This window comes from Neoarius graeffei, chromosome 6, assembly GCF_027579695.1.
Source record: "Neoarius graeffei isolate fNeoGra1 chromosome 6, fNeoGra1.pri, whole genome shotgun sequence".
Taxonomy (NCBI): Eukaryota; Metazoa; Chordata; class Actinopteri; order Siluriformes; family Ariidae; genus Neoarius; species Neoarius graeffei.
In genome coordinates this window covers 26,558,385-26,583,552 of record NC_083574.1, presented here as the reverse complement: position 1 = coordinate 26,583,552, position 25,168 = coordinate 26,558,385, and the positions used below count along the sequence as shown (strand labels likewise).

Below are 25,168 nucleotides of genomic sequence, written 5' to 3'. Positions count from 1 at the left end.
GGTGGTGCTGTAGCAGTTCATCGGCCACCTACCGGAGGGAACCGTGCAGTGAGTCCAGTGCCACCACCCGGCGTCGCTGGATCAGGCCATCGAGTTGGCGGAAGACCATTTGGCAGCTGTTCCGATGGCAGGACAATGGACATCCTCTTCTCTCCTCTCCTCTCTCCTCCTGTGTCTCGTCCTCGCCCCGTTCCCCCACCGCGGAGGCGGGGGCCGGCCCCCCCCAGCCGGCTCGTCGCACCCGCAGTGCCCTCCCATTTTTCCCTTCTGTGTCTGTCTCTTCCCCCCCTCAGGTGAGTGAGCCCCAGGGCGCCGGTGCAGAGAGGAAGCCCGGGCCGGTTTGCCGGCGCTGCGGGGAGCCGGGCCACCTCCAACAGCAGTGCTCGGCAATCGAAGTGGGCACGGTGGTTCAGATCCCCGATGCGCCAGGAGCTGCCTGTGATCGGGCCGGAGAGTATCGCATACCAGTGAGTATCCAAGGGGATACATATCAGGTGTTGGTGGACTCTGGCTGTAATCAGACCTCAATTCACCAAAGCCTGGTGCAAGACGAGGCATTGGGGGGAGCACAGGGAGTGAAGGTGTTGTGTGTGCACGGGGATGTTCACAGCTACCCTTTAGTGTCGGTCCACATTTTTTTCCGAGGGGAAAAATTTAGAGTAAAGGCGGCGGTTAATCCTCGCCTCACCCACTCGATAATTTTGGGGACTGATTGGCTGGGATTCGGGGAGTTAATGAGTCATTTAGTGAAGAGATGGTCAAACGCTCCAGCCAAACGCCACCCCATCCTTCCCCTATTTTCCTATTATGAAGGATAGATTATACCGAGTGACGCAGGACACTCAGACTAAAGAGCAAGTCACACAGCTTTTGATTACAAAGAGCCACCGGTAATTGGTATTCCAGGCGGCTCACTTTAATCCCATGGCTGGACACTTAGGGCAGGATAAGACACTAGCCTGACTAATGGCCCGGTTCTATTGGCCAGGGATTCGCGGCGATGTCTGTAGGTGGTGTACGGCATGCCGCGAATGCCAGTTAGTAAATCCAGCGGCCATTCCAAAAGCGCCTTTGTGCCCTCTCCTATTAATCGAGACCCCGTTCGAAAGAATTGGGATGGATCTCGTCGGGCCATTAGATCGGTCAACACGAGGGTACCGCTTTATTTTAGTTCTGGTGGACGATGCAATGTGATACCCAGAAGCAGTGCCTCTTCGCAATATCTCAGCACGCAGTATTGCGGAAGTGCTCTTCCGCGTCATCTCCCAAGTTGGAATCCCGAAAGAGATTCTGACTGACCAAGGCACCTCGTTTATGTCACGTACACTGAATGAACTGTATGGGTTATTAGGTATTAAGCCGATCCACACCAGCGTGTATCACCCACAAACGGACGGTTTAGTTGAACGGTTCAATCGCACCCTCAAGAATATAATTAAAAAATTTGTAAGTGAGGACGCACGTAATTGGGATAAATGGCTCGAACCCTTGTTGTTTGCAGTGCAAGAGGTCCCCCAAGCCTCCACGGGGTTCTCCCCGTTCAAATTATTATATGGGCATAAGCCGTGCGGCATTCTAGATGGGCTGCGAGAAAATTGGGAGGAGGGACCTTCACCAAGTAAAAACAAAATTCAATACGTTATTGACCTGCTTGCAAAACTCCACACACTCACACACCTAACCCAGGAGAATTTGCGGCAGGCCCAAGAACGGCAAACCTGCCTGTACGACAGGGGTACACGCCTTAGGGAGTCTGCACCAAGAGATAAAGTACTCGTACTGTTGCCCACATCGAGCTCCAAATTGATCGCCAAGTGGCAAGGACCCTTTGAGGTCACATGGCGAGTCGGGGACGTCGACTATGAGGTGAGGCGAACGGACAGGGGTGGGGCACTACAGATTTACCACCTCAATCTGCTCAAACTCTGGAATGAGGAGGTCCCCGTGGCGTTGGTGTCGGTGGTTCCGGAGAAGGCGGAGCTGGGGCCGGAGGTTCAAAAGGGAGCATTGGCATCACGTACCTCTCCGGTCCCCTGTGGAGACCACCTCTCCCAGACCCAACTCGCGGAGGTTGCCCAGTTGCAGACCGAGTTTTCAGACGTGTTCTTGCCCCTGCCCGGCCACACCGACCTCATACAGCACCACATTGAGATGCCCCCAGGGGTGGTAGTGCGCAGCCGCCCTTACCGGCTACCCGAACACAAGAAAAAAGTGGTTCGGGAAGAACTTGAGGCCATGCTCGAAATGGGCATCATCAAGGAGTCCCACAGGGACTGGAGCAGCCCGGTGGTCTTGGTACCCAAGGCCGACGGGTCAGTCCGGTTCTGTGTAGACTATAGAAACGTCAACGCGGTGTCTAAATTCAACGCGTACCCAATGCCTCGTATTGATGAGTTGCTCAATCGACTAGGCATGGCTTGCTTTTACTTGACACTGGATTTGGCAAAGGGTTATTGGCAGATCCCCTTGACTCCATTATCCCGAGAAAAAACGGCCTTTTCCACACCGTTCGGCTTACACCAGTTTGTCACTGTTACGTAGCCTAGATGCTGCGTTGCGTCTACTGTTTGCCCATGTGGTTGCTGTGTTTTTTTTCCTTAAGAGTGATTCGCTGCAGGTGCGCCTTGGGTGCCGGAGCCGCCCGATTGGCCGGTGCCGCCAATAAAAGACTCCAGTCTCCCTGGGTGGATTCTCTCAGCTCTCGGATCCTCTGCTCTTTTGCTTTTGAGCTTCGCCTGTGACACTGTCTCTTCCAGCTAGTGGGCACATTCTGGGGCTTTGACCCACTCTATTTTTGTTAAATAACGCTTTTGTAGCTGCTTTTGTATTTTTGGTAAGACGCTGTTTTATTTTTCCTTTTTCAAAACGTGTGTGTAAGAATCCCTTGTTTATTTCGTTTTTTTGGAGGGATTGTTTAAGTTGAATTTTACGACTCGCCGGCCGTTATTGACGCCTTTTTGTTAACCCTTTCTCCAAGAGCATTAAAAAAAAACATTTACTTTTGAAATCGCCGTCTCCTGGGCTTCTTATGTTGTGTTCCCATTTTTCCAATTTTATGGGTTCGTAACATAAATGGGGGCTCGTCCGGGAGAGAATTAATTGATTTATTAATTAATTAATAATCAAAATTTAGTTCTTGCTTGTGCGCAAGTCACCTTACGTTTTAGATCCGCTTTTGAGGCTTTTTGCGCTCTGCGCTTCCTTAAACACCCCTTGTGTTTTGTCCTCGCTGCGAATCTTTCTCCGTCCCAGGTGGTAGGTTTGTATTCTTTGCTGGTGCCTACTAGCTGTTTAGAGTTGTATTTTTTTGTGTGTGCCGTTAACCGTAGTTATGCTTAACCTAGATGAGTTTGTTAAAGGGCCAACGCAGGAAGCGCTGCTTGGTATAACTCGTGATGAGCTTCTACGCGTTGCAGGGCATTATAAAGTTGATGTTCATGGCGGTATCACTAAAAGTGAGTTGCAGGTGCAGCTTATCGACAGGCTGTATAGCCAAGGTGTGTTTGGCGAAGTCGAGAAAGTCGCCCCTGAACCTCCGACCACTCCCACTAAAAGCTCACTCGAGTGGAAGCGCCTAGCGCTGAGAGAGAGGGAGCTTGAATGGGAGCAAACTAAATTAAGAGAGCAGAGGGAGCATGAGCTTCGTTTAAAAAACCTGGAACACGATCACGCTGTACGCTTAAAGGAACTGGAGTTGCAGGCTAGGGCAGCTGGCGTACCATCCAGGCATGATTTTGACATGGCTCGAAATATACGTGTAGTTCCACCATTTAATGAAAAAGAAGTCAATAAATTCTTTAATCACTTTGAGCGTGTGGCTACTACATTAAAATGGCCACCCGAGGTCTGGACAATGGTATTACAATGTGTTTTTACTGGTAAGGCCCAGGAAGCATATTCCTCTTTGCCACTAGAAGACGCTTCTGATTACCAGAAGGTCAAACAGGCGGTACTTAGGATATATTCGCTCGTTCCTGAAGCCTATCGGCAAAAATTCCGGTCATTTTCAAAACCCGACTCGCTGACGTATGTGGAATTTGTTAGGGAGAAGGAAATCCTCTTTGACCATTGGTTGCAGTCACAAAATGTCACCACCTTTGAGGCGGTTCGCAACTTAATTATAGTAGAGGACTTCACCAACGGACTTCCACAGGGCGTCGCCACCTACCTGAGCGAGCATAAAGACTTAACACCTGCCAGAGCAGCTGTGCTAGCAGATGAATATGCTCTTGCTCATAAACGCGATCTCACTGACATGCTCAGCACAAAGCGTGTGTTTGACTGGGATACACCCTGTCAATCCGCCTTTGAATCAATCAAAGCGCTGCTTACTACTGTGCCTGTGCTGGCCGCGCCTAACTTTAACATGCCTTTCTCTATTACGGTGGATGCAAGCGATTTAGGGGCGGGTGCTGTCTTGTTTCAGGTGGGTAACGATGGTCTGGACCATCCTGTTGGGTTTTACTCACGCAAATTTAACCAGTACCAACGCGCCTATTCCACCATCGAAAAAGAAGCGCTTGCGCTCGTGCTGGCTCTACAGCACTTCGAGGTATATGTTGGCGGGGCAGCTAAGGTTACCGTATTCACAGACCACAACCCTCTAACATTTCTCAACCGTATGTGCAACAACAACCAAAGGTTAATGCGTTGGAGTCTGGTGCTTCAGGGCTATAACCTTGACATTAAACACATTCGTGGTCGGGATAATGTCGTGGCTGACGCGTTATCCCGGGTTTAGTTATACTGTTAAATGGAATTAATAATAAATTGTCGGGCTGCATTTTTCTTTTCTTCCTGTAATGTAAACCTGTTAAATATATCATTGTGTGATTTGAAACTGTTGTGAAACACTCTAAATGTATATGCCTTTACTCTTTATGCAGACTTCCCCTGAAAGGTTCAGAATGTACCCTGGTGGGTACATTATTTTTTATTTTTTTTTGCCTTTCTTGTTTTTGGGCGGTCACATGGTTACGAGCAGTTGTCTCGGGGGCACCACCAAGGCTTGGGCAACTACTTGTTACTGGGTAGTTCTACCGGCCTATGGGTTTAAGGTGCGTAAGTACCCACCACAACGGCTGCCCGAAGATTAGGGTCTACTGTTAGGTAGATTTGTGTGTATAGTTAGTGGGGAAGATCTGAGTTTTTATATTTATGCAGTCGGTTTCAAAAAAAAAAAATATATATATATATATATATATATATATATATATATATATATATATTTTTTTTTTTTGCAATGTCTTCACCCTTCAATTTATTTCTTAAGGGTGGGGGTGTTACGTAGCCTAGATGCTGCGTTGCATCTACTGTTTGCCCATGTGGTTGCTGTGGTTTTTTTCCTTAAGAGTGATTCACTGCAGGTGCGCCTTGGGTGCCGGAGCCGCCCGATTGGCCGGTGCCACCAATAAAAGACTCCAGTCTCCCTGGGTGGATTCTCTCAGCTCTCGGATCCTCTGCTCTTTCGCTTTTGAGCTTCGCCTGCAACACTGTCTCTTCCAGCTAGTGGGCACATTCTGGGGCTTTGACGCACTCTATTTTTGTTAAATAACGCTTTTGTAGCTGCTTTTGTATTTTTGGTAAGATGCTGTTTTATTTTTCCTTTTTCAAAACGTGTGTGTAAGAATCCCTTGTTTATTTCGTTTTTTTGGAGGGATTGTTTAAGTTGAATTTTACGACTCGCCGGCCATTATTGACGCCTTTTTGTTAACCCTTTCTCCAAGAACATTAAAAAAAAAAATTTACTTTTGAAATCGCCGTCTCCTGGGCTTCTTATGTTGTGTTCCCATTTTTCCAATTTTATGGGTTCGTAACAGTCACACTTCCTTTTGGGCTGTTTGGGGGGCCTGCTACGTTTCAGTGGCTGATGGATAGGGTCCTCCGCCCCCACGCCACCTATGCGGCCGCATACCTCGACGACATCATTATTTATAGTAATGACTGGCAGCGGCACCTACAACACCTGAGGGCCATCCTTAGGTCGCTGAGGCAAGCGGGTCTCACATCCAACCCAAAGAACTGTGCAATTGGGCAGGTGGAAGTACGGTATCTGGGCTTCCACTTGGGCAACGGGCAGGTGCGTCCCTAAATTAACAAGACAGCAGCAATTGCGGCCTGCCCGAGGCCCAAGACCAAAAAGGGGGTGAGACAGTTCCTGGGGCTGGCTGGCTACTATCGTAGGTTTATACCTAATTATTCAGATGTCACCAGCCCGCTGACTGATCTCACTAGAAAGGGGGCACCAGATCCGGTCCAGTGGATGGAGCAATGCCAGTGGGCGTTCTCTGAGGTGAAGGCTGCACTGTGCGGGGGGCCACTGTTACACTCCCCTGACTTTTCTCTCCCTTTTATGTAACAGACGGATGCGTTGGACAGAGGGCTGGGGGCCGTTTTATCCCAGGAGGTGGAGGGGGCGGACCGTCCAGTGCTGTACATCAGCAGAAAGCTGTCAGTACGCGAGGGATGCTACAGCACCATCGAAAAGGAGTACCTTGCGATCAAGTGGGCGGTCCTCGCCCTCCGCTACTACCTGCTGGGACGCCCTTTCACCCTCTGTTCGGACCATGTGCCCCTCCACCGCATGAAGGATGCCTACGCGTGGATCACCCATTGGTATCTGGCACTCCAACCCTTTAACTTCAAGGTGATCCACAGGCCGGGGGCACAGATGGTTGTGGCGGACTTTCAATCCCGTCAAGGGGGGGAGTCGGCTGCAGGCCGGACAGCTGCCTGGCCTGAGTCAGGCGGTGGGGGTATGTGGCAGTGGGGGCGTGGTCAAGCACCGGTCTGTGACCGGAGGGCGGAGTCAGGGAAGTTAAGTGGCAAAATCACTACACCTGGGCCCTGTACTACGAACGGAGGTTAACCTACCCAGAAGTAACCCAGGGTTCCCCCGCTAAACCGGGGTTGACAAAACCTGGTTATCTTGTTTGGGGTTAAACGGTACTACGACACCAGTTATGAAGTTGATTTGTTGAACCTGGTTTAACCTAATCAGGGTTAATGCGCGTTCACGTTAAAGGGGAGGTTATCAGTGCAAATCACCACTGTTCACAATGGCACAGTCGCCGTACTTCACGGAGGAAGAATGTGCTGTCATAATGCAAAGCTACGAGGAGTTCAAAACAACATTAAGAGCAAAATCTAACACAGCGGCTGCCAATAAGGAGCGGCAAGCATGTTGGCAACGAATTGCCGATCGGGTAAATGCGTAAGTACATTCTCCCTTCTACATGTTCCAGAACAGAAGTATAGGTTGAGAGAAAGCTTCATGATCAATCACAAGTCACAGAAAATGGTCCTTCAACGTGGCCCCAGTCATATATAGCTTGTTTAATGTCCGAAAAATCCTGAATAAAATTTGGTATGGTAAATTCATGGAGTAGCCTACTTAAGCTGATATGTGCACAGAGTCACATGAATTAGGATGACTGACTGTTCAGTCCCTTTGACTAAGTTGGTGTATGTCCTGTGAACATTTCAGAGGCAACAGCAGTGCCAAACGCACCTGGCAACAGGTGAAAATGAAATATAAAAACATCATTCATAATGGTGTGTGTGCGCGTGCAAGCAAGCATTCATTTGCCTTTTATTTATTCAAGTTTTATCTGTTTGCCTAATAGTTCAAATTGTTTTGTATATAGTTTATAATGTTGTTGTGTGATATTAATGATAATATTGTGGGAAAACTACTTTGCACGGACGTTCATTTAATTTATTCTATCGTCATTTTGTTTGTTCTATTTTTGTGTATTTTATTTATTTATCTGTTTGTCTAGTTGTATCTATTTTTCTAATAATAATATTTTTTGCATTAATAGTTTGTTTTTTCCTATTAAAATAATCGTGTTCTTGTTATAACTTTATCTACTTATCTGACTGTTTAGTTGTATCTATTTTTGTTACAATTTCAATATTTTTAATATAGAAAGTTTGTTTTTTTCTATTAAAATGTTCTTGTGTGATAACTAGTGTTATATTTATTGTAGTTGTATCTATTTTGTATCTCAGACTTAAATATTTTTGTAAAACAAGTGTTTTTTTTATAAAATATTCTTGCGTTCTTGTTAACTATGTTCTTGAGTGGGTTCTTTTTTTTTTTTTTTACAGAAAAGCCGTTCTGCATGGACATTCATTGAAGCCCTCATTGTTTTTTAATGGTTATTTATGAGTGTTTAGGGGTTACAATAATGTAAGTCTAGGTTGCTTTATATAAAAGGTATGTCCAGAAATATTGATGTCACTGTCTAAGCAGAGGGATCTGGCTTATTTAGACGCTGTCTTCTTAAAACTGAATAAATATTTAAAAAGAGCCAAATGAGCCAGTCTTTTGAACGGCTCTTTTCAAAGAACGGATCACAAAAATGTGGATCCCATCAAAGAGCCATAAATCCCATCTCTAATCTGCGCTCCGATATCGCACGGGTCATCCAGGTAAGCTGGCATTGTCTCTAGAGGAAATGTCGGTGGAGAGGTGGTGTTTAAAAAGGGTGTGGTTAATCGGAAACCTCGGGTTAACCAAGAACATAACCTGAGACGAGCAGGTTTGAGATGCAGCGTAAGTTGCCATGGCAGCATACCTCGGTTTGAACATAGCCATAGCTTTCGTAGTATGGGTTAATCGGGAAGTTACGCTGCACGTGATCAAGTTACTCTCGAAGTTACCCTGGTAAGCCAGAAAACCCGCTTCGTAGTACAGGGCCCTGATGTCAATTAACCTGTGTTTGTGTGTCTTCCCAGTGACCGCGCCCTATATAAAGAGAAAGAGAGCAGAGGAAGGGAGCTCTCTCCCCAGCCAGATGACTTGTGTGTGTATGTGTGTGTGTGTGTGTGTGTGTGTGTATACGTGCATGGCTGAGAGGGTGATGTTTGCGTCGGAAAAGAGCAAAATAAACAAAGTTATTGAACTTTATTCTGGCCTGCCGTCTTTCTGTGCTCCTCCCCCTCCTACGAACTGCTACAATGTCATTTTTGGTTTTTGTGTTTCTTTCCTTCTTTGTAAGTCAAAAAAATTTTATCTCATCTCATCATCTGTAGCCGCTTTATCCTGTTCTACAGGGTCGCAGGCAAGCTGGAGCCTATCCCAGCTGACTACGGGCGAAAGGCGGGGTACACCCTGGACAAGTCGCCAGGTCATCACAGGGCTGACACATAGACACAGACAACCATTCACACCTACGGTCAATTTAGAGTCACCAGTTAACCTAACCTGCATGTCTTTGGACTGTGGGGGAAACCGGAGCACCCGGAGGAAACCCACGCGGACACAGGGAGAACATGCAAACTCCGCACAGAAAGGCCCTCGCCGACCACGGGGTTCGAACCCAGGACCTTCTTGCTGTGAGGCAACAGCGCTAACCACTACACCACCGTGCCGCCCCCCAAAAAATTTAATCATAAATAAAATAAGAAAAAAGTCAATTTTTCTAAAGCCTTTCATTGTCGTTGATAAATGTGCAATTTACTGGGCAGCTTGTTCAATCCGCACAAGTGGAGCAAATTCCAAACCACACGAGAGAAGCAGATTCCATTCCAACAACACATACAGGCAGTAAACTATTTTTGTGTGGGCAGCAGGGCTTTACATTAGCACCTGCCCACCCGCCAAATGCGGGTAAAATTCGGCTTTGGCGGGTAATGACTTTAGTCCCACTAGCCACTTTGGCAGGTGGTTTATTCTGTGGTATGACAATATATTTTAATTGTAGTTTTCTCTGAAAGCATATAATAAACGCATTGCAATGTAATATTATGCGCCTACAACTCCCATGAGCACCTGCATAAACATTCTGGCAACATGTTAGAATTGTTGAGAATGCTCATTAATGTCTCATTCATCTCATTATCTCTAGCCGCTTTATCCTGCTCTGCAGGGTCGCAGGCAAGCTGGAGCCTATCCCAGCTGACTACGGGCGAAAGGCGGGGTACACCCTGGACAAGTTGCCAGGTCATCACAGGGCTGACACATAGACACAGACAACCATTCAATTTAGAGTCACCAGTTAACCTAACCTGCATGTCTTTGGACTGTGGGGGAAACCGGAGCACCCGGAGGAAACCCACACGGACACAAGGAGAACATGCAAACTCCGCACAGAAAGGCCCTCACCGGTCACGGGGCTCGAACCCGGACCTTCTTGCTGCGAGGCAACAGCGCTAACCACTACACCACCGTGCCGCCCCGCTCCTTAACGTCTCAGCTAAAATCAATGATACAGTAACCTGCGGTTAATGAATGAAGCAACAAAGTTGCTGACAACTGATAAGCGCACTATGTGGCAGCATATCGCTGGAGTTTCAAACCCTGCTGCTCAGGAAAAAAGGGGCAGAGATGAGCAGGGCCGGAGGCAGCATTTTAAAATCACCGAGGTCTGTGATGCGCAAAGCACGTGCCGAAAAATGTTCGACAAATGTAAATGAGAGGGGCGAATTACACACCACACAAGAGATCTATTCCTGAAATTACTTTTAATGGTGTTTGAACTGAATATCATCAGTTTTGAAAAAAAAATCATGTATGTGGCAAGAGTAAGAATAATTTAAGCTTGTTTAATGGTTTGATCTGGCCCAAGCAATGAGGACAAAAGATACCCTAACCATGTAGCCTATGGAACTAAGATACATTAACAATCTGGCATCCATTACACATACACAAAAAAATTCTGGGAAAAACAATCAGTATACACCACCATGTTTTAAGCAAAGTTACCCAAGGCAAACATAATTTGAAACTTTCCACTCTATTGCTTTGGCTTATCAAATTATTTATTTTTAAAATCACAAACAAGGCAGGCTACAACTGCGCTGGTTTGAAAATGTAAATTTAACAGCTTGATGAAAGTGCGCTGATGGTGACATGAAAACCCCGTGTCTCCTGCACTGCGTTCCTCCCCTGAGTCACACACTCATTTGCTTTTGTGTTCTTGGTCTCAGAGAAAACCGACAAAACCGACACAGAAGACAGAATCAATGTTTAACATCATTAACAATGCACTTTTTAAGGAGACGTTTTAATGTTATTCTTTATTTTTTTATCCAGTTGAATATTTAGCATACAAATGTATTTTCAGCTCTTAAAAATGACCGAGGTCCGGACCTCGGGGGCCTCAGAGCTGGCTAAGGCCATGGAGATGAACAAGACACTAATAGGAAGATAAGACAGTTCAATGACAAATGGAAGTTCAGGCGAGATTGGCTAGTTCATAGCAAAACCGAAAATACCATGTACTGCGAAGACTGTAGAAAGTATGGCAAAGACGGGCACCAGTAATTTTAAACTCGAAACTATAAAGGACCACGAAAAGTCAAATGCACACATCGATACTATAACATCAAAACCGGCAAAGACGGTTGATTCACTACAGGACAGCATTGCTTTCAAGTCCCTGGCTGTCATGAAGTCGGCTGAGCTGGAGAGGATGGAGCTGCTGTTTAGAAATGTTCACGTGATTGTAAAGAAGTTGATCCCGCCCCAGCTATCAACTTACAGCCTGCTGGAAGTCTCAGGTCACAAAGACACTTATTTTTAAAGTGACATTTTTCATGGACCATTCAGGCTCATCCAATGATGAATGTAACGAGGACATTTAATGTCTCTTTCTACACATGTTCACACACACACACACACACACACACACACACACTATTAATAGATAATACATAATATACATAATAATACTCGATAATACACATAATACTTGCATATCAAAACATCAAATGTTTTTCAATGATAAATGTTTTGAATTGGACTTTTAATATTAGAATCAGTTCAATTGTCTCATCTCATCTCATCTCATTATCTCTAGCCGCTTTATCCTTCTACAGGGTTGCAGGCAAGCTGGAGCCTATCCCAGCTGACTACGGGCGAAAGGCAGGGTACACCCTGGACAAGTCGCCAGGTCATCACAGGGCTGACACATAGACACAGACAACCATTCACACTCACATTCACACCTACGGTCAATTTAGAGTCACCAGTTAACCTAACCTGCATGTCTTTGGACTGTGGGGGAAACCGGAGCACCCGGAGGAAACCCACGCGGACACGGGGAGAACATGCAAACTCCACACAGAAAGGCCCTCGCCGGCCCCGGGGCTCGAACCCAGGACCTTCTTACTGTGAGGCGACAGCGCTAACCACTACACCACCGTGCCGCCCCAGTTCAATTGTACTGAATGTTAATTTTCATATTATACAATATTTCATATTGTAAGGGGCTTGCATTTGAGTTCAATAAACAGAATACTCTGTTTAAATTTTTGTCTGAATTGGTTGCATGTTTTCATATAGGGAGCTACCTTATCAGCACTGAATACATGAGTGCTACTGTAGTGCTACATTATACGCTGCCATTCATAATTAAATCTAGATCTTCTGAACTTTAACGTATCATGGTGAATGAAAAACTTTGATTTCCTGGGAACAAAATTGTGGCTAGTGAAAAGGCTGAATGGCTAGTGAAAAGGCTGAATGGCTAGTGACTCAGGAAAACCACTAGCCACAGTGGCCAGTGAGCAAAAAAGTTAATGTAAAGCCCTGGTGGGCAGGTAATGTTGGCCCGTTCCGCCAGCTACCACCGCAAGTATATTTAAGACTTGTGGGAAACACTGCTCATTTTCTCACTCTACACTGTTTCTGGCAGTTTGCATTGAATGCATTTAAGGGAAACAATTGAACATTCTATCGAACAATTTTCTTATTGCAACTGATGAAGTGTCTATAAGTGTACTTATAGCCATTGTTTTATCTACCAGGCCTAACTCTCAACAACAACAACAACAACAGTGACAAAGCTAAAATGTCAGATCCATCATCTTAGTGCACTTATTTTACAAGGTCAAATAGAAATGATAAAAATAATGACTCATTTAAAAAAACAAGCATACAATAAAACTGGGCATGTAGTAATTTCCATGCAAAGCTCGGAATTTTCAAAGTGGAGATGAGCGGAGGCTACGATCAAATCTCAAGTCAAGTCTCACCTCATGTGCACAAATTTCCAAGTCAGAGTGGATCTGCAGTGTAGCATAGTTATGAGACCATACACTCACCGGCCACTTTAATAGGAACTTGGTCTTGATTCTAAGATTCCTGTTCTTTTGCTGGCAGGAGTGGAGCCCAATGTGGTCTTCTGCTGTTGCAAAGGATGCCTTTCTAGTCACCACAGCTGTAAAGAGTGATTATATGAGTTACTATATTCTTTCTGGCAGCTTGAAACAATCTGGCCATTTTCCTCTGAACTCTCTTATCAACAAGGCATTTGTTTCCAACCACAGAACTGTCGCTCACTCAGTGTTTTTTGCACCATTCTGTGTAAACTCAAAAGACTGTTTGTGAAAACCCCAGGAGATCAGCAGTTTCAGAAATAACTCAAACCAGTCCATCTGGCACTGACACCCATAACACAGTGAAAATCACAGAGATCACAATTTTCCCCATTCTGATGTTTAAAGTGAACATTAACTGAATCTTCTGATTTCTATTTGCAGGATTTTATGCATTGTGCTGCTATCAAGGGATTGTCTGAATAGATAACTGCATAAAACAGCAAGTGAGCATCTGAGGCATCAAATTCTAACTTAATTTATATTTACAAAATACAATTAAGTTGGTCAGTAAAATGACTGAAAATCTTTTCTTTGTACTTTTGGCAGTTAAATAAAAGTCCAGACAAATTAACAAATTGCATATTTTTGTTTTTATTGCATTTTGGAAAATATTTTATTGCTGCGAAGATATGGAGTTTAAGTGGTGCATGTATATATTTTCAACACAAAAATAGTTTCTCAAAATTGAAATATTCCTCACAAGTAACATATTGAGAAATGAGTCATGGTTGCCATTCTCGATGTCACAGATGTATGTATGTATATGTGGCAGTGGGGGCATGGCCAAGCAGCAGTCTGTGAATGGAGGGTGGGGTCAGGGAAGGTAAGTGGCTAAGTCATTACACCTGGTGTCAATTTGTGTGTGTGTGTGTGTGTGTGTGTGTGTGTGTGTGTGTGTGTGTGTTTGTTGCAGGGATGGAGTATAAAAGGAGGGGGAGAGCAGAGAAGAATCTCTCTCCTGACCAGAACACGTGTGTGTTGTGCGTGTGACTAAGGAAAAGCTAATGAAAGAAGCAAAATAAAGTGTCTGTGTGAACACAAACTCTCGCCTGCCGTGCTTCTGTGCCCCACCCACATCAGGGATTACTACAGTGGTGCCGAAACCCAGGACACAGAAGAGAACCACCCCATGGAGTCCTCCCCACTCGAAGAGCTCATCCTTGCCCTCGCTACCACCCAGAAGAACCAGCATCAAGCGCTGATCACCCTCCGGAAGGAGCAGCAGCAGCACTTTGAAGACTTGATGCTGGCCCAGCAGGAAGATCACCAGGCGTTCCGGCACCTGCTCACGCCAGCCGGGCCATCAGCCACCGCTGCCGCCACCCTCACGAAGATGGGACTGCAGGACGATCCGGAAGCGTTCCTCGCTCTCTTTGAGCAGGCAGCTGAGGCGTGGGGGTGGCCGCTGGAGCAGCGCGCGGCGCGCCTCCTCCTGCTCCTGACTGGCGAGGCGCAGCTCACAGCGCGGCAGCTCCCTGCTGACAGCCGGCTGGTCTATGCTGGCCTAAAGAAAGCCATTCTGCAGCGGCTTGGCCACTCCCCGGAGCAACATCGTCAGCGCTTCCGGACACTGGCACTGGAGGAGGTCGGCCGGCCGTTTGCATTCGGCCAGCAACTCCGGGACGCCTGCCAGCGGTGGCTGAGGGTGGAAGACTGCGGCGCCGACAAGATCATCGATCTGGTGGCAATGGAGCAGTTTATCTCTCAACTTCCAGAAGGAACGGCGGAATGGGTCCAGTCTCACCGCCCGGCATTGCTGGAACGAGCCATCGAGCTGGCGGAGAACCATCTGGAGGCGGCTCTGACGGCAGGCAGACGAGGCGTCTCCCCTCGCTTCTCTCCCCTCTCTCTCTCCTGTCTCTTGTCTCCCTCCCGTTCCCCTGCCACGAAGGCGGCGGCTGGCTCCTCCCCAGCCGGCCCGTCACACCCGTGGTGTCCTCCCATCTCCCTCTTCTGTGTCTGTGTTGTCTCCCCTTCAGGTGAGTGACACCCATAACACCAGTGCAGAGGGAAAGCCTGGGCTGGTGTGCTGGCGCGGCGGGTATTCGGAGCATCTCCAGTGTCAGAGCTCCGCAAGGGATGTGGGTGCTGTCATCCAGATCCTCGATGTGCCAGAAACCGCCCCTGATCGGGCCGGAACGTATCGCATACCGGTGAGTATTCAAGGGGATACATATCATGCTTTAGTGGATTCCAGTTGTAATCAGACCTCAATTCACCAACGGCTGGTGCAAGGTGAGGCATTGGGGGGAGCACAAGCGGTGAAGGTGTTGTGTGTGCACGGGGATGTTCACCATTACCCGCTAGTGTCTGTCCATATTCTATTCCGGGGCCAAACGCATAGAATAAAGGCGGCAGTTAGTCTTCACCTTACCCACTCATTGATTTTGGGTACTGATTGGCCTGGATTTAAAGAACTAATGGAGTATTTAACACGTAGTGGGTCCTGCCCTAGTAGGTCACAGGAAGATCCCGGTGTGGCGTTGGCTGGAGAAGCTGTTGCAGAGCCGTCTACGTCAATACCGCATCAGAGTGAGGAGCAGCCCGCTCCTCCTCCCTCTCTCGGGGAGTCCCTTGGGGATTTCCCGTTAGAGCAGTCGCGGGACGAGACTCTGTGGCATCCATTTGACCAAGTGAGAGTAATCGATGGTCAAACTCTTCAGCCGAGCGCGGCACCGACCTTCCCCTATTTTGCCATTATTAGAGATAGATTGTACCGAGTGACACAGGACACTCAAACGAAGGAACAAGTAACCCAGTTGTTAATCCCAAAGAGCCATAGGGAACTCGTATTCCACGCAGCCTACTTTAATCCCATGGCTGGACACTTGGGGCAAGCCAAAACACTAGCACGAATAATGGCCCGGTTCTATTGGCCAGGGATTCGCGGGGATGTCCGTCGGTGGTGTGCGGCGTGCCGTGAATGCCAATTAGTCAATCCTGCGGCCACTCCAAAAGTGCCGTTGTGCCCTCTTCCTCTAATCGAGACCCCGTTTGAGCGAATTGGGATGGATCTCGTCGGGCCATTAGATCGGTCAGCATGGGGATATCGCTTTATTTTAGTTCTGGTGGACTATGCAATGTGATATCCGGAAGCAGTGCCTCTCTGCAATATCTCAGCACGCAGTATTGCAGAGGCACTCTTCCGCTTTATCTCCTGGGTCGGGATTCCGAAAGAAATCCTGACAGACCAAGGCTTATATCATGCACACTGCACGAGCTGTATGGATTACTGGGGATTAAGTCTATCTGCACCAGTGTCTATCACCCACAAACGGATGGATTAGTAGAGCGATTTAACCAGACACTCAAAAACATAATCTGGAAATTCGTAAGTGAAGATGTGCGTAATTGGGATAAGTGGCTCGAGCCCCTGTTATTCGCAGTACGAGAGGTCCCACAAGCCTCCACAGGGTTTTCTCCCTTTGAATTATTATATGGGCGTAAGCCGCATGGCATTCTGGATGTGCTGCAGGAAAACTGGGAGGAGGGACCTTCACTGAGAAAAATGAAATCCAGTATGTTCCTGACCTGCACGCAAAACTCCACACCCTCATACACCTAACCCAAGAGAATTTACGGCAGGCACAAGAACGTCAAAGCTGGCTGTATGACAGGGGCATGCGCCTTAGAGGGTTCACACCGGGAGACAAAGTACTCGTATTATTGCCCATGTCAAGTTCTAAATTAGTCGCCAAGTGGCAAGGGCCCTTCGAGGTCACACGGCGAGTCGGGGACGTCGACTATGAGGTGAAGCGAACGGATAGGGGTGGGGCACTGCAAGTCTACCACCTCAACCTTTTAAAGCGCTGGAATGAGGGGTCCCCGTGGCATTGGCGTCGGTAGTCCCAGAGAAGGCGGAGCTGGGGCCGGAGGTAAAAAAGATAACATCTCGGACCACTCTGGTCCCTTGTGGAGACCACCTCTCACCGACCCAACTCACGGAGGTAGCCAAGTTGCAGAAGGAATTTTCTGATGTGTTCTCGCCCCTTCTGGGTTGTACCCACCTCATAGAACACCACATCAAAACGCCCCCAGGGGTGGTAGTGCGTAGCCACCCTTACTGCTTGCCTGAACACAAGAAAAAGGTGGTTCGGGACAAACTCAAGGCCATGCTCAAAATGGGCATAATCGAGGAGTCCCACAGTGACTGGAGCAGCCCAGTGGTCCTGGTTCCCAAGACCGATGGGTCGGTCCAGTTCTGTGTGGACTATAGAAAGGTCAACGTGGTGTCTAAATTTGACGCGTACCTAATGCCTCGCATTGATGAGTTGCTTGATCGCTTAGGCGCTGCTCGCTTTTATTCGACACTGGATCTAACAAAGGGATATTGGCAGATCCCCTTGACTCCTCTATCCCGAGAGAAAATGGCCTTTTCCACACCGTTTGGTTTACACCAATTTGTCACACTCCCTTTTGGGTTATTTGGGGCACCCGCTACGTTTCAGTGGCTTATGGACAGGGTCCTCCGCCCTCATGCTGCCTACGCGGCCACCTGTCTAGATGACATAATAATCTACAGTCATGATTGGCCGTGGCACTTGGAACACCTAAGGGCTGTTCTAAAGTCGCTGAGGTGAGTGGGCCTCACAGCTAACCCAAAAAAGTGTGCGATTGGGCAGGAGGAAGTACGGTATCTGGGGTTCCACTTGGGTCATGGGCAGGTGCGTCCCCAAATTAACAAGACTGCAGCGATTGCGGCCTGCCCGAGGCCCAAGACCAAAAAGGAGGTGAGGCGGTTCTTGGGGCTGGCTGGCTATTATCGTAGGTTTCTGCCTAACTACTCGGACGTCACCAGCCCGCTAACCAACCTCACTAAAAAGGGGGCTCCAGATCCGGTCCAGTGGACGGAGCAGTGCCAACAGGCCTTCTCTGAGGTAAAAGCTGCACTGTGTGGGGGGCCACTTTTACACTCCCCTGATTTCTCTCTCCCCTTTATTTTGCAGACTGATGCATTGGACAGGGGGCTGGGGGCCGTTTTGTCACAGGAGGTGGAGGGCGAGGAGCGCCCGATGCTGTACATCAGCCGAAAGCTGTCGATGCGTGAAAGCAAGTACAGCACAATTGAAAAGGAGTGTCTCGCCATCAAGTCGGCGGTCCTCACCCTCCGATACTACCTGCTGGGGCGCCCTTTCACTCTCTGTTCGGACCACACACCCCTCCAGTGGCTCCACCGCATGAAGGATGCCAATGCGCGGGTCACCCGTTGGTATCTCGCTCTCCAGCCATTTAAGTTCGAGGTGATCCACAGGCCGGGGGCACAGATGGTGGTAGCGGACTTCCTGTCCCGTCAGGTGGGGGAGTCAGCTTCAGGCCGGATGGCTCCCTGGCCTGAGTCGGGCAGTGGGGGTATGTGGCAGCAGGGGCGTGGCCAAGCAGCAGTCTGTGAATGGAGGGCGGGGTCAGGGAAGGTAAGTGGCTAAGTCATTATACCTGGTGTCAATTTGTGTGTGTGTGTGTGTGTGTGTGTGTGTGTGTGTGTGTGTTTGTTTGTTTGTTGCAGGAATGGAGTATAAAAGGAGGGGGAGAGCAGAGAAGAATCTCTCTCCTGACCAGAACACATGTGTGTTGTGCATGTGACTGAGGAAAAGCTAATGAAAGAAGCAAAATAAAGTGTCTGTGTGAACACAGACTCTCGCCTGCCGTGCTTCTGTGCCCCACCCACATCAGGGATTACTACAGTATATATGGACACAAATGTTTTATTCAGAAATACGCCACTCATATTTTTCACATGAGCTACATCAATTAATTGTTCTGATAAATTTGGGTACTTTTTGTTTGTGAATGTGTCTATATAATAAAAAGAAAAATCACATACCTTCGAGCAACTGTGTAATATCTCTATATACAAGAGTGTTCTGAGAGCAAAATATCCCCCGCTGGCAACTACGCCATAACTGGTAAAATGCGACTGAATGGAACGAAATTGCAATATGCGTATTACAGACATACGACAAAGAATCCTGTCAAGTTTTGTGAAATTCCTCCAAAAATTGCAAGAGGAGTTTATTTCAGAGGGTGAGTACCCTTCCCGGGACGGATGGACGAACATCGCCACGACATAATCCCCCTTAGGGGCTTTCAGCCAGCAGGGGATAATAAAAATTGTGAGGGAAGTTGATTTCAGAAAGCAAGCACACCTTGATGAAATTGCCAAAGTGCAAGTTTGTTAATAATCAAAGGGCATAACTGGTAAATTTGACCAAATTAAATGAAACTTCAATATATGTATAACTGTCATATAAGTCTTTTGCCAAGTTTGGTGAAATTCCTCCATAAATTGTGAGAGGAGTTGATTTCAGAAGAATGTACACCATCATGAAATTGTTAAAGTACAAGTTATTTAATCAAGGGTCAAAACTCTGGTAAAATTTTCACAAACGGAATTAAATCACAATATGCGTATTCCGTCATATAACAAGGCCTTTTGCCAAGCTTCGAGAAATTCATCCAAAAATTGTGAGAGGAGTTGATGTCAGAAGGCAAGCATACCTTCATGAAATTGTGAAAGTACAAGGTTGTTAATCAAGGGCACAACTCTGGTAAAATGTGACCCAATTTAACAAAATTACAATATGTGTACTACTGACATACAACAATGCCTTTTACCAGGTTTCATGAAATTCCTCCAACAATTGTGAGAGGAGTTGCTTTCAGAAGGAATATACACTCTCATGAAATTGTCAAAGTATAATTTTATTAATCAAGGGCTGTAACTGGTAAAATGTGACTGAATTTAACAAAATTACAATATACGTATGTGGCAGCGGGGGCGTGGTCAAGCACCGGTCTGTGACAGGAGGGCGGAGTCGGGGAAGGTAAGTGGCAGATTCACTTCACCTGAGAGCAATTAACCTGTGTTTGTGTGTCTTCCCAGGGACCGCGCCCTATTTAGGGAGGGAGAGCGAGAGCGGAGGAGATCTCTCCCGAACCAGACACCTGTGTGTGTGTGTGCGTGTGTCTGGTTAAAACCTCTTGTGTCCCCTGAAAAGTGGAAACAATTAAACTGTTTGTTGAACCTGATCTCTGTCCTGCCGTCCTCTGTGCTCCACCCACACCTAGGGAAGTCTACAGTGGTGCCGAAACCCGGGAAATGGAGCACCAACCCAGCAGCCCCATGGAATCCTCCCCGTTCACCGACCTGGTCCACGCCCTCGCCACGGCTCAGCAAAGCCAGCACCAGGCGCTCATCACACTCCGAAAGGAACAAGAGCGGCGCTTCGATGCCCTGGTGCTGGCCCAGCAAGAAGATCGCAAGGCGTTCCGGCGTCTCCTCGCGTCGGCGGGGCCCACCAGCGCTCCGGCCGCGGGCCCGTCTCCCCTCACCTTAACTAAGATGGGCCCGCAGGATGACCCCGAGGCTTTCTTCACGTTATTCGAACAGGTCGCTGAAGCCTCGGGGTGGCCGATGGAGCAGCGCGCGGCGCGCCTCCTCCCCCTCCTGACGGGAGAGGCGCAGCTGGCTGCACTACAGCTCCCCGCCGATCGCCGGCTGGCCTACGCCGACCTTCGCCGGGCTGTCCTTCAGCGCGTGGGGCGCACGCCGGAGCAGCAGCGCCAGCGCTTCCGCGCGCTGCGGATGGAGGAAGTCGGCAGCCCGTTCGCGTTCGGCCAGCAGCTCCGGGACGCCTGCTGGCGGTGGCTGAGGGCCGAAGATCGCGACGCCGAGGGAATCGTCGATCAGGTGGTACTGGAACAGTTCATCGCCCGCTTACCAGCAGGAGCCGCGGAGTGGGTCCAGTGCCACCGCCCGGCGTCGCTGGATCAGGCAGTCGAGCTGGTGGAGGATCATCTGGCGGCTGTCTCGGCGGCAGGACAGCGGATGTCGACATCTCTTCTCTCCTCTTCTCTTTCTCTCTCTCTCTCCCCTCCTTCTGTGTCCCGTCCTCGCCCCATTCCCCCACCGCGGAGGCGGGGGCCGGCACCACCCCTGCCGGCCCGCCGCACCCGCGGTGCCCTCCCGTGTCTCCCTTCTGTGTCTGTCTCTCCCCCACCTCAGGTGAGTGAGCCCCAGAGCACCGGTGCAGAGGGGAAGCCCGGGCCGGTTTGCTGGCGCTGCGGGGAACCGGACCACCTTCAACAGCAGTGCACGGCAATGGAAGTGGGCGCGGTGGTTCGGATCCCCGACGCGCCAGAGGCCGCCCTCGATCGGGCCGGAGCGTATCGCATACCGGTGAGTATCCAAGGGGCTACATATCAGGCATTGGTGGATTCTGGTTGTAATCAGACCTCAATTCGCCAAAGCCTGGTTCAAAACGAGGCATTGGGGGGAGCACAAGGGGTGAAGGTTTTGTGTGTGCACGGGGATGTTCACAGCTACCCTTTGGTGTCGGTCCACATTATTTTCAGAGGGGAAAAATTTATAGTGAAGGCGGCGGTTAATCCTCGCCTTACCCACTCGTTAATTTTGGGGACTGATTGGCCGGGATTTCGGGGTTTAATGACGCGCCTAGTAGAGAGTGGGTCCTGCCAGTTGACAGGGGGAGGTCCCGGTGTCGTTTTGGCGGGAGCAGCTGTCGCGGAGCCGTCTACGTCATCTCCGCGTCAGGGTGAGGAGCCACCGGCTCCTCCTCTCTCTATTGGGGAATCCCTCGCGGATTTCCCATTGGAGCAGTCGCGAGACGAGACTCTGCGGCATGCGTTTGACCAAGTGAGAGTAATCGATGGTCAAACGCTCCAGCCGAACGCCACCCCGTCCTTCCCCTACTTCGCGATTATGAAGGATAGATTATACCGAGTGACGCAGGACACTCAAACTAAAGAGCGAGTCACGCAGCTTTTGATTCCAAAGAGCCGCCGGGAATTAGTATTCCAGGCGGCTCACTTTAATCCCATGGCTGGACACTTAGGGCAGGATAAAACACTAGCCCGAATAATGGCCCGATTCTATTGGCCGGGGATTCGCGGCGATGTCCGTAGGTGGTGTACGGCATGCCGCGAATGCCAGTTAGTAAATCCAGCGGCCATTCCAAAAGCGCCGTTGCGCCCTCTACCGTTAATCGAGACCCCGTTTGAAAGAATTGGGATGGATCTCGTCGGGCCATTAGATCGGTCAGCACGAGGGTACCGCTTTATATTAGTTCTAGTGGACTATGCAACGCGATACCCGGAAGCAGTGCCTCTGCGCAATATCTCAGCACGCAGTATTGCAGAGGCACTCTTCCGCGTCATCTCCCGAGTTGGAATCCCGAAAGAGATTCTGACTGATCAAGGCACTACGTTTATGTCACGAACACTACGCGAACTGTATGGGTTATTGGGGATTAAGCCGATCCGCACCAGTGTATATCACCCACAAACGGACGGTTTAGTAGAACGGTTCAACCGCACCCTCAAAAATATCATTAAAAAATTCGTAAGTGAGGACGCACGTAATTGGGATAAGTGGCTCGAACCCTTGCTGTTCTCAGTGCGAGAGGTCCCTCAAGCCTCCACGGGGTTCTCCCCGTTCGAATTATTATATGGGCGTAAGCCGCGCGGCATCCTAGACGTGCTGCGGGAAAATTGGGAGGAGGGACCTTCACAGAGTAAGAATGAAATTCAGTACGTTATGGACCTGCGCGCAAAACTCCACACGCTCACCCACCTAACTCAGGAGAATTTGCGGCAGGCCCAGGAACGGCAAGCCCGCCTGTACAACAAGGGTACGCGCCTTAGAGAGTTCACACCGGGAGATAAAGTACTCGTACTCTTGCCCACGTCGAGCTCCAAATTAATCGCCAAGTGGCAAGGACCCTTTGAGGTCACACGGCGAGTCGGGGATGTCGACTATGAGGTGAGGCGAACAGACAGGGGTGGGGCGCTACAGATTTACCACCTCAATCTGCTCAAACTCTGGAACGAGGAGGTCCCCGTGGCGTTGGTGTCGGTAGTTCCGGAGAAGGCGGAGCTGGGGCCGGAGGTTCAAAAAGGGAATTTGGCATCATGTACCTCTCCGGTCCCCTGTGGAGACCACCTCTCCCCGACCCAACTCACGGAGGTCGCCCAGTTGCAAGCCGAGTTTTCGGATGTGTTCTCGCCCCTGCCCGGTCGCACTAACCTCATGGAACACCACATAGAGACACCCCCGGGGGTGGTAGTGCGTAGCCGCCCTTATAGACTACCCGAACACAAAAAAAAGGTGGTTCGGGAAGAACTTCAGGCCATGCTCGAAATGGGCATCGTCGAGGAGTCCCACAGCGACTGGAGCAGCCCGGTGGTCTTGGTTCCCAAGGCCGACGGCTCGGTCCGGTTCTGTGTGGACTATAGAAAAGTCAACGCGGTGTCTAAATTCGACGCGTACCCAATGCCTCGCATTGATGAGCTGCTCGATCGACTAGGCACGGCTCGCTTTTACTCGACACTGGATTTAACGAAGGGATATTGGCAGATCCCCTTGACTCCATTATCCCGGGAGAAAACGGCCTTTTCCACACCGTTCGGCTTACACCAGTTCGTCACACTTCCGTTTGGGCTGTTTGGGGCGCCCGCTACGTTTCAGCGGCTGATGGACCGGGTCCTCCGGCCCCACGCCACCTATGCGGCCGCCTACCTGGACGACATTATCGTTTATAGTAACGACTGGCAGCGGCACCTGCAACACCTGAGGGCCGTCCTTAGGTCGCTGAGACGGGCGGGACTCACGGCCAACCCAAAGAAGTGTGCGATTGGGCGGGTGGAAGTACGGTATCTGGGCTTCCACTTGGGCAACGGGCAGGTGCGTCCCCAGATTAATAAGACAGCAGCGATTGCGGCCTGCCCGAGGCCCAAGACCAAAAAGGGGGTGAGACAGTTCCTGGGGCTGGCTGGCTACTATCGTAGGTTTATACCTAATTATTCGGACGTCACCAGCCCGCTGACTGACCTCACTAAAAAGGGGGCGCCAGATCCGGTCCAGTGGACGGAGCAGTGCCAGCGGGCTTTCTCTGAGGTAAAGGCTGCACTGTGTGGGGGGCCACTTTTACACTCCCCTGACTTCTCTCTCCCTTTTATGTTACAGACGGATGCGTCGGACAGAGGGCTGGGGGCCGTTTTGTCCCAGCAGGTGGAGGGGGAGGATCGCCCGGTCCTATACATCAGCCGGAAGCTGTCAGTGCGTGAGGGGCGCTACAGCACGATTGAGAAGGAGTGCCTGGCGATCAAATGGGCGGTCCTCGCCCTCCGGTACTACCTGCTGGGGCGCTCTTTCACCCTCTGTTCGGACCACGCGCCCCTCCAGTGGCTCCACCGCATGAAAGATGCCAACGCGCGGATCACCCGTTGGTATCTGGCGCTCCAACCCTTTAATTTCAAGGTGGTCCACAGGCCGGGGGCGCAGATGGTCGTGGCGGACTTCCTCTCCCGTCAAGGGGGGGGGGAGTCGGCTGCGGGCCGGACGGCTGCCCGGCCTGAGTCGGGCGGTGGGGGTATGTGGCAGCGGGGGCGTGGTCAAGCACCGGTCTGTGACAGGAGGGCGGAGTCGGGGAAGGTAAGTGGCAGATTCACTTCACCTGAGAGCAATTAACCTGTGTTTGTGTGTCTTCCCAGGGACCGCGCCCTATTTAGGGAGGGAGAGCGAGAGCGGAGGAGATCTCTCCCGAACCAGACACCTGTGTGTGTGTGTGCGTGTGTCTGGTTAAAACCTCTTGTGTCCCCTGAAAAGTGGAAACAATTAAACTGTTTGTTGAACCTGATCTCTGTCCTGCCGTCCTCTGTGCTCCACCCACACCTAGGGAAGTCTACAACGTACTACCGACATACAACAATGCCTTTTGTTAAGTTTGGTGAAATTCCTCCACAAATTGTGAGAGGAGTTGATTTCAGAAGGAAAACACACATATAAAATTAGCAAATTATAATTTTGTTAATCAAGGGCTGTAACTCTGGGAAATAATCCATCCATCCATTATCTGTAGACACTTATCCTGTTCTGCCTGCGACCCTGGTAAATTACTGTATTTTAAAATTAAAATTACGCATTACCGACATAACAAAGATTCATGCCAAGTTTCATGAAATTCCTCCAAAAATTGTGAGAGGAGTTGATTTCAAAAGGTGAGCACACTTCTCGGGATGGATGGACGGATGGACATTGCCA

The 25,168-nt window shown here is 49.3% G+C and overlaps 1 protein-coding gene across 8 annotated transcripts in view; it reads right to left on the bottom strand.

The window, feature by feature from the left end:
• cdon (cell adhesion associated, oncogene regulated) overlaps positions 1-25,168 on the bottom strand; it is a 382,189-nt gene that overhangs the window by 200,477 nt on the left and 156,544 nt on the right. For 6 of the 8 annotated variants that reach the window (XM_060923511.1, XM_060923509.1, XM_060923515.1 and 3 more), the window contains one exon: positions 13,054-13,169. The exons of the other annotated variants lie outside the window; for them this stretch is intronic. The gene's annotated coding sequence lies outside the window, so the exon portion shown is untranslated. The remainder of the gene's footprint in view (positions 1-13,053; positions 13,170-25,168) is intronic. 8 annotated transcript variants of the gene reach the window in all.